Raw genomic sequence first — 9,986 nt, 5'->3', positions numbered from 1 at the left:
GTCTGTACCCACAGACAGTATCTTCCTGCCAGTACCTGTGACCCTGTCTGAGGGCCGCCAGGACCTGCTCAGCCTGTGTGGCCCTTGTCCTCTGCATCTGAGAATGTCAGGGAAGGGCAGCCCCCAGGCACCGCTCCCCTCCACCCTGACCCCGGAACAGTGCTCAGGAAATAGAAACAGAACTGGATGCAAAATGTCCCAGCCTCCAGAATTGAAGGTGCTGATAATTGTACAACTGTTCTTGATGTGACTGAATTATCGAATTGTATGACATGTGCATGAAATCCTAATAAAATTGTTTTTTAAAAAGTCCCAACTTCCTCGCCCCTTGTGACTTGTCCTGCACTGTCTCCCAGAGACCCCTAGCTGGGATCAGTTGCCCACAGCAGTCTTCTGCTCACCAACACACCTTTGACTGTCTTCTTACCCACTTCTGCTCACCCATGCTTCTGGGGATTACCTCCTAAATAAACCACTTGTGCTGAAACCTGGTCTCCGGGGCTGCTGCTGGGACAGTCCAAGACACAGTCAATGCAACAATTCCCTCGTGTGACTGGGAGGGCAGACCTAGCCCTACAAAGAGAGATCCCCGGTGGAGCCTCAGCTCTGCAGGGGCATTGGGATCACACTCATGACTTACAGGGCAGGGTAGGAGAGTGGTCCTCGATGTGGTGGGAGTGAGGTGGAGAGGGGAGGCCATTTTTATCCCGTGGGGACGTTCGACAACGTCTGGAAACGTTTGGGGTTGCTGCACTCTGAGGGACACTCTCAACTGTTATGAATTTCCTGGCTGACGGCCTCCTGAAACTCTAACAGGGACTCAATTCTGACAGGCCATGCTGAAACAAGTGAGGAAGGAACCTCCCTTTTAGTTAAGACGACCAAGCTGGCATGTAAATGGGGAGTTTCCTGAGAATGAAGTGAATACAGAGGGTAGCAGAGCCACAAGATGGAGGGAGGTTTCTAACATCACTTGACTTCCTGGATGCAGCCATGCCTGAAGTCATTTATTCCAGTTATAGGAACCAAAACCTTTCTAAATGGACTAACTGCACTTGGAGTGCTACTGGCATCTAGTGGGTGAACACCAGGAATGCTGCTAAGCGTCTTAAAAGCACAGGACACTCCTCCTGCCCCGCACCCCTCCCTCCCCGCTCCCCCCAAGGCCAATAGGGCCCAGGTTGAGAATCCTGCCACACCAGGTCAGGAAACCTGGCTATGTGTACTTTCCTCAACTCGGGGGGGGGGGGGGGGGGGGGGGGAAGGAGCCAATGTTTACAGAACTACGTGCTTGGGAGTCTTGAGGTGAAGACACGGGAGCTGGGAGTCAGTCATGAGTTAATTAATGAACTTGTCTTTTCTCTCATGCCTGTTAAGCAGAGACCGGACACCTGCCCTCAGTGAGTTCAGGGGCTGGCATGGAGAAACTCTGCAAACACTTAATTCCACGAGAAAGAGATGCAAATTCAAACAAGGGCGGTGAGGCACCCAAGCTTGCCAGCCGAGAGGGAGTGCCTCCTTGGTGTGTGCTGGGCACCTCATTGCCTCCCCTTCGTTTTAGACTTGCTCGTTGGCCACAGTGGCAGCCAACAGAAAGACGCCTTGGGCATCTTTGTTTGAAAATGACCACTTGGCTCAAGCACAGGTCTGCATCTCCAAGGGCCCTCTACAGCCTCAGCCAGTTCTCAGCCCACAGCATCTCTGGTTAAATAGGTATCGAGCAGAGCTTTCCCTTTCTAATTAGCTTCCCTCCCCAAATGCATAGGGTCCCTATGGGTCGGCACGGACTTGGTAGCACCTAACCACAACAGCCACCAAATGGAATACTGCTAAAGAGCCAACCGTTTTTCAGCTCCCCCACACAGACAATCCCTGAGGTCAGGGTAGATGACAAGCCTGGAAGTCTGCCTGTAGGCAGCTAAGGGTATCTGTTCACATTGGAAGAATCGCTGCCAGTGCTTTCCTTGAGGTGCCAAGCTCATGGTTTTTTCTCGACTCCTGAGACAAACACAGTTAGGGTTGCATTCATTCACAGGCTGTTTAACTTGCATGTTAGAATTTAGGGGTGACAAAGTATTGCTGTGCTTTTCAGTTTTGCATAGTTAGCCTAAACTTAGGCATCTGGAAAGTAAAAAGGACTGTCAGGGAAGGATGCTTAAAAGAGTTAAGAAACCAAACTGGTTCAAGCCCCCTTGAAGCCTCCAGAAGGATCCATTCACACAAAAACACTTGAGAGGCCAGTGGAAAATCATTCTTCCCTGTTCATCAACGAGGGTCATCTTTAAGCAACTCTATTATACAAAGCATTTGTGTGTGTTTTTTCAGATTTAAATTATTTCTTTATTAAGAGATCATTTTATTGGGGGCTCTTACAACTCTTATTACAATCCATACATTAATTGCATCAAGCATATTTGTACATATGTTGGCCATCCTTTTCTAGACATTTACTTTCTATTGAGCCCTTGGTATCAGCTCCTCTTTTTCCCTCCCTCCCCCCAAAGCATTTTAATCTTACGTTACTATAAGGCATCTACTGTAGTGTGTAATAATCATCATGGCTTTTGATAATAAAAGATCTTTTAACCTCGCCAGCCTCTCTTGGATTCTTCTAATTTCTGAGGCTTTTCTAAAGATATTTTAATATGACTAAGTCTAGATCTAAACCAAAAGATATTCCTTTAAGAAGCGATCCAAAGGGCAGCACAGTGCAAGGCAATTAAGTTGGGCTGCTAACTGCACAGTCCGTGGCTCCAACCCACCAGCTCTGTGGCAAAAAGGATGAGGCTTTCTGCTCAGGTAAGATTCGCAGAAATCGTTATTTGTCCCCCTGGGAGGGGGTTATATATGTCGATCCTTGTGATCGATTCCCCCTTTCTTCCCCCACCTTTCCCTTATCCTCCTGGTAGCTCTATTCTCATTGTTAGCCCTGAGGGGTTATCTATCCTGGATTCCCTGTGTTACAGGCTCTTATCTGTAGCAGTGTGCATGTTCTGGTCTAATCCAATTGTAAGGTAGAATTGAGGTCATGATAGTGGGGGAAAGGAAGCATTAAAGGGGGACAAACGATGGAAAAGTGGGTGAAGGGCAACAGAGGATGATGCAAGATATGAAAATAATAATTTATAAATTATCAAAGGTTCATGAGGGAGGGCAGGGGATGGAGGGGGGGGTGTAAAAGGAGGAGCTGACATCAAGGGCTCAAGTAGAAAGAAAATGCTTTGAAAATGATGATGGCAGCATACGTGCAAATGTACTTGACACAATGGTGATAAGAGATGTAAGAGCCCCCAATAAAAGTATTTAATAAAACAACAATAACAACAAGAAGATTAGCAGAAACCCTTTGTCAGGTTGAAGTGAGTCAGAATCAATTTGATGGCGGTGAGTTAACAGAGGAGTCCCTGGCTAGTTCTACCGTGACAAACACGTCAGCATGGGTAGAAACAACCAGATGGCAACTGGTTTTTGCTACTAGAAAATGATGATCCGCGTATTATATGAGATTCAATCATGCCTTCTGAATCTATCATTGGGATCACCCCTATGGTCTACAAGTATTGCTGTTATTTAAATTTTATTGCCATCACCTGCAGCAATAATTCTCATCTTATCGACCGAAGTCACCTTTTAAAAAGAAAAACTTACATGTCCCTTTCCTATGTTGAACTGCAGTCCATAAATGATATAACTTACCTAGAACATGCTATGGTCATCAAGTGGCTTCCAACTTACGTGGCCCTATAGGACAGAGTAGAACTAACGGCTCATAGGAGTTCTTTTCTTTTTTTGAGCCCAAAATGGACATTTATTAGCTTTATTTTTTTTCATTTTGTAGGCGACATAAATCAGCATTTGCACATACCTGAATAGCAAACACTTTAAAAAGCACAAAGAATTTGATAAGGATTTCCTCATTAGAGTTTACCTTAAAGGATCTCCACCGACATCTCTTTAGTTTTCCTCAGGGGTTTCTGAGACTGTCAACCCGTAGGAGAAATACTTCATCCCCCTCTAGGGAGTGGCTGGTGGGTTTGACCTATCCTGTGGTTAGCAGCCCAACTTAACCATCAGTTTTGCAGGGACTTCTGCAAACCGAATAGAGAAATAAAAGGTAAGTTAGGGGGGGAAAAGGTAAGTTCATATGGTTTGAGTGCCGTGCTACGAGTACATAAATATGAAATTATTTAGGCCCTAGACCCCTGGAAGATAAATTAAGAAGTCTTACGCCAACACCTGAAGAGCCCTGGTGAGGTACTGGTTCCGATCCTCATGGACGGCAATTCGGAACCACCAGCAGCTCCGTGGGAGAAAGGGGGCTTTCTACGCCTGTAAACAGTTATCGTCTTGGGAACCCACAGTGTGGCCACTATGAGTCAGCATGAGCTTCATAGCTGCTGAGTTTGTGGTGGGTTTTTTGTTTGTTTTGATCCCAGCACCAGAGAGATTAAGGTCACAGATACAAGAACCCTGGAAGCATAGTGGTTACGTGTTGGGCTGCTAACCACAAGGACAGCAGTTCAAAACTACCAGCCGCTCTGCGGGGGAAAGTCAGGCTTTCCACTCCTATAAAGAGTTGCAACCTTGAAACTCACAGGAGCAGTTCTACCCGGTCGTACGGGGTCGCTGTGAGTCGGCATCGATTTGATGGCAGTGAATTTGGGTTTGGGGATGTAGGAACCGAGGCTCATAGCGCATTCATTCAAAACCCAAACCAAACCCACTGGTAAAACTCACAGCCTCTGTGGTTTTGACCCGGTGACTCTGTATGACCTGGTCCTTAGCAGCCTAATACGCGTAGCCACCACGCCACCACCTACGGGGTGCTGACAGGAAGCGGTCCTGCCATCGATGTCACAAGATTCCAAAAACTGTGAGAAAATCTTGGTAAAGTTCCCGCAACTACACAAATTACATACATACCAAAGCAAACGAGAACTTTTCCTGCCTTTATCATCCTTTGCGTTCCTGAGAAATTCGTGTGTATTAAAATTATCCCAAATTTTTCTCTATTTTCCCCCGTGGTAACTTACGCTTTTCTGCGTGTCTTTCGCGTTAAATTGGAACGAAGAGGTGTGACTAGTTCGCCACCTGGACGCAGGGACACAAGAACAGGAAGTGAGGCTGCAGGACCAGTGACAGAAATGTGTACCTCAGGCGTCTTTATGCCTTGCCGGCATCACGTGTCGTGACGAGTCACGTCGCGGATGACGTGTTGCGCATGACGTGCGACGTGCCACCCGTCATGCACCGCGTACCATACATCACGTGTCACGCGTCACTTCGTCACGCATCACGTATCACATTATGCGTACGTGCCTTTGTGGAAATGAGCCCACCACGTCAAGGTGAGCCGGTTGCACCACCCTGAGGCCATGTGGCGATGCTCAGATATGGATACTTTCAGGAACTCAAGAGAATTTTGTGTAGCACTTCTTTGGGGTGGGTTTCTTGGTGTCCATACTGAATAAAGGCCACGCCACTTTGAAGATGTGAAAGATGTGCCATCATGTCGTACTAGATAACTGAGACCCCAGACAAAATTGCCACCCCTATGACCTCTCCTTTATTTTTTCCCCAAGACACCATGCCATTCCATATTCAGTCATACCAAGCAGAGTTTGTGGTACAATTGCCACCAAAATCTGTTTGAAAACCTTTTCTTCCTGCTTGCGCTCCATGATATCAGCCCCCCCACACCCCAATCCTTAGTCTAGTTGTTGTCAACCTAGATCCACCTATCTTGGGGTTCCTGCATTGAAAACCATAGAAAAACACATAACAGAGAGTCAAGAAGGCTACCAACAATGACAAAGTACAACAGAAATAAACCCCAATCTGAAAAAAAATCACAGAAAATGTTAAAAACCAGATCAAGGCCAAAGTGTATCAGAAGGGAGATCAAGTGACAAGGTTTTACCGTTCATCACTTTAATCGACTATAATTATGTCTCCGATATTATCTGTCAGATAACCAGGTTCTTCCCACCCCTTGATTGTGGTTAGAGGGAAATCACAGGAGGCTTATTCCTTATATATATCCTGAAAGTGTATTTTGGGCTTCCACTGTCATCCATAGCCTTCTGCACATCAGAATCGCACACTGTAAGCTCTGATACTATTCCCACCTTTGGATTTGGATTTTATAATTTACAATCCTTGGATCACAAATGTGTGTGGGCTTCTTCCACATGGGCTTAGTTGACATCTCACTTAGATGGTTGCTTGTTTGGAAACAGGTCTTTAAGACCCCAGACACTATTCTCCGCCCCCCCCTTGTCATCAGCATATTTATTTAGTTGAGGAAATGTTAGTATATAAATACATGAAAATAGGTCCTATCTTATCACAGGTTAATGTTTTACAGAACTGAATTTTGCGGTCAATATTTTATACAATGAGAAAATATATTGAATATATAAGTTATCAGGAAAGGAGCAAGTGTATAAGAAAACAATATATTTTATATGAATGTATTATATAAATTATAGAGGACAGTTAACAATGAAAATACATTACTTTCTTCTCTAACTCATTTTTACAAAATAAAGCCAACATGCATTCCTCTGTGAGCTAAGACTGCAAACACACTGTGGCCCTTTACAAGACTGGTCAAAGACACCATGTTATCATACTCTCTATCATACATTGTTTTTAGTTCTTAACAGGCATTGGGCTTCCTTTTGTAGTCTTCTGTAGGTGGTGGTAGTTTGGCAAGATTTTCATCAGGAAACCCAGCTATAGTGTCTGGGGCTCAAGATTCCCTGCTGTGCCAAGCTCTGTGTTCTCCCGGGTTGAAAAGGGGATCTTTGTTTTTTAAGGGATGGGGACTCTGAGATATTCCTGGAGTACTGAAAATTCAGGTCATGGGTCTGATTTCCCAGAATGCGGGACCCGCCCTGTTGGTTTCTGGCAGGGGTAGTCAGAGTTCTAGGTAGGAGATTTTATCTGGCTGCCAAATTCCTCAATCCGCTTTTTTTCTCTCCTTTTATGCTACGCTGCAGCAAAATTTAGAAGTAACTTTGAATCATGCAGATGATCTTATTGAACGTGCCCAACAGAGACCGCCTAAAATAAAATATTTGTCTAGTGGACGAAGATCGATATTTCAAAACGTCATGACACGTGTAGAAGAATGTGAAAAGGGCCCTGAGAGTGTAAAGGAGTTAAGAAGAAACGTGAACTTGTTGGAGAGCTTGTTATGCCAAAGAATTTGTCGTGTTTAATGGTCAGCCTATACCAGGCAGTGATTCACTGGTGAGGGCGAAATGGGTCAGGATCTGAAACCACCCAGCTTCCTTATGATGGAAGGATACTGCTTGAATACTTGGATGCAGAAGAATTACCTCCCTTTTGGGTTGAGGTCCTGGAGAAATCTCAGGTGAATATTTTTCCCTTTGGATGTGTCATCGCGGAAATCCGCGACCGCGGGCAGTTTTACCGAAGTAGGTATGTTCTCCTGCATCCCACAATGCAGACTCTAACCTGTGATGTGCAGTGAATGACTAATGATTACCATGAATGGGCTCAGGAAGAGAAACATGTGCTTGAAAGTAAACTGATCTTGGCTACCGCTGAAGCCTTGTGTCTTGATCCAGTAGCCTGCACTGAAAACAGACCGCTCGATGACAAGCAAAAGATGAACACTGACTTACCCAGTGAAGCAGGCTTTCAAAAGGCGTTCCAGGTCTTCTCTGAGCCAACAGACATGAGTGGTCTAGTCCTTTGCCACCTCAGCCAAGACCAATCTCTTCTTGCCAAGAAGGTCAAAAAAGAAAAGCAGGTTGGAAATAGGATCTGAAATTTTCTAAACCAGGAAATTGTGTGGCTAAGTGGAAACAAAGTCCCTGTCATCTGGCCCTGCCTTCTGAAGTGAATGTGGGAAACTATGCAAAGGCACAAACGTTTTCTATCCTATCTGATGACTCCCAACCATCCGTAGGGGCAGCTTTGGAGGTAAATAAGCAGTGTTTATTTGGCTCTAAAGCTAGTCATCAGCATCAGAAAATAACACTAAGTGTTCTGCAATCACCGGATGCCCCACTTGTCTCTGGGACAAAACAGTCTTGCGAAGAAGAGGAAGAAAATGATAATGAGCTGTCTCCACTCCACTTCTCCCCAGATGATTATTCAAGCCGGTTCATGAATGAACCAAAGTGTGCTGCTGAGAGAAGAGTCCATCAGTGCCAGGAGTTGGTCCGGTCAGGACCATTGGTTCAACCAGTCGGAAGCAACTTTCTCCAGGAAGCGAAACAGAACAACTTCAGAGAGTGCCCATTCGGTCTTCAGGAAAGCAGTCTAACACTTCTATCCATCCAAAGTCCCTCAGACTCAGGAAATAGCTCTATGGTTAACACTTCTGCTCCACAACAGGAAAGTGTCTTTCTTAAACCTGCAACTCCTTCTGCCTCAAAGCTGCCAGTTCCTACTCAGAAATCATCTGTAGACCTCGAGCAAATGAGCATGGCCCCGTTCATGGAGTACAGGCTTCAGTGAGTGGTTCAAATCTTGTCCAGGCCTGGAGCCCTGATGCTAAAAATCTGGCAGAAATAAATCTGAGTGGCTATGTACCATCAGGCAGCTCTTCGGACAAAAGTTCCACTTGTTTTACAAAAGACTTACATTGTGAAGCCTTTAAATTGACTCCGGCTCCATTTTATCTCGTAGCAGCAGCAGCAGTAGCGTTCTCACTTTATTATTCATCAATTGCCTCAGTGTCCCCCAACTCATCCTTGACAGCTTGCAGGACAGGACTCGGCACAAGGTCTAACGATTCTGCTGCAGCACTCTCTGTTTCCTCCACAACAACCATCTCAACGTAATATCATCCATCCACAGCCCGGAGCACAATATTCACCCAGCCCCATATAAGCCATAACCACTCAGCAAACTTTTCTGACTAACCTTCCGGAAGTACAGATTTTTGTCCCAACCCAGAGAGCTATAGTGCCTCAGCCTGTCTCTGCCCAGAAGAAACAAAGCCTTCCTCCACCGACATCGCAAGACCCCTCTCCCCTTCCATAGCAGCAGCCCTGGGTACAACAGGGGAAAATCTTACAGCACTCCTGCCTGTGGCAAAGGCAGCCACCAAGACAATTCTGCCACATTGTTGCCGCTGGGATATACCGTAATATGCTTGTGTATAAGCCGAGTTTTTTCGCACATTTTAAATGCAGTTTTTGTGGTAAAATTAGGTGCCTCGGCTGATATTCGGGTTGGCTTATACTCGAGTATATACGGTATGCAGCCAGCTGAAAGGTAAAATGAAGACAAGTACAGCAACCATTCCCAAGTCATGAATCTCATGCTATTTTTTTTGGGGGGGGGGCACGCTTCAATCACACAGAGCATTGAATCAGTAAAAGCCTCAAACTTTACCTCCTGTTTGTTGAAATGTGTCAATATTTCACCTTGTTAGAGGTACTAAGTGTAATCTGAAGCACCATGAAAATGGGCTTTTACTGGGGCTACAGCTTGGGGACCGGGGCGCATCGGATTAGAGCACACGGGAGAAACGCAAAGGGATGGAGAGGGAGGAGAGGACATCCTGGCCCACCAAGCTTTGAGGATGATGTTCCTGCTTGGAGCAGAAACGCATGGGAGGACCATAGGGCTGGCCCCACCACAGGACACGACGACCCTCACTGAACCATGGTGCTGTGGGGCACAGCACTGGAGACATGGTGTGGGAATAGTGCATGGTCTGGCCCCATCACACTGGGGTGAGGCACTGAGGGCATGCAGCAGAGCAGCAGAGTGATGAAACCCCCAAGGAATACCAAAAATAGACTTTGGAGACAGAGTGTGGCACCCCATTAGACTCGATTGGAAAACACTCGTAAAGGCCAACAAACAGACCTTTTGTCAGTGGCTTTCTTTTTGTTATTGTTATTTTGTTTTTGTTTTTGGTTGTTGTTATTGTTTTGTTGGTTTTGACTTCCTTTGTTGTTTTATTTGGCTTTGCCTGGTTTTTGCACTTATTAATG

General features: G+C 45.7%; 1 protein-coding gene and 1 pseudogene across 7 annotated transcripts in view; one reads left to right on the top strand and one right to left on the bottom strand.

Annotated features, from left to right (window-relative positions):
* LOC123521741 (transcription factor SPT20 homolog) overlaps positions 1 to 9,986 on the bottom strand; it is a 61,031-nt gene that overhangs the window by 38,699 nt on the left and 12,346 nt on the right. For 4 of the 7 annotated variants that reach the window (XM_045290729.1, XM_045290730.1, XM_045290733.1 and 1 more), the window contains 2 exons: positions 7,656 to 7,750; positions 3,929 to 4,088 (listed from right to left, as the gene is read on the bottom strand). The exons of 1 other annotated variant lie outside the window; for it this stretch is intronic. The gene's annotated coding sequence lies outside the window, so the exon portion shown is untranslated. The remainder of the gene's footprint in view (positions 1 to 3,928; positions 4,089 to 7,655; positions 7,751 to 9,986) is intronic. 2 more of the 7 variants (XM_045290732.1, XM_045290734.1) reach the window with 2 other exon arrangements.
* Positions 5,222 to 8,446, top strand: LOC101645546 (annotated as a pseudogene).

Source organism: Echinops telfairi, unplaced genomic scaffold, assembly GCF_000313985.2.
Source record: "Echinops telfairi isolate 266 unplaced genomic scaffold, ASM31398v2 ScPeMD7_53;HRSCAF=182, whole genome shotgun sequence".
Taxonomy (NCBI): Eukaryota; Metazoa; Chordata; class Mammalia; order Afrosoricida; family Tenrecidae; genus Echinops; species Echinops telfairi.
Note: the sequence above shows the minus strand (reverse complement) of the source record. Positions and strands in the feature narration are given on the sequence as shown.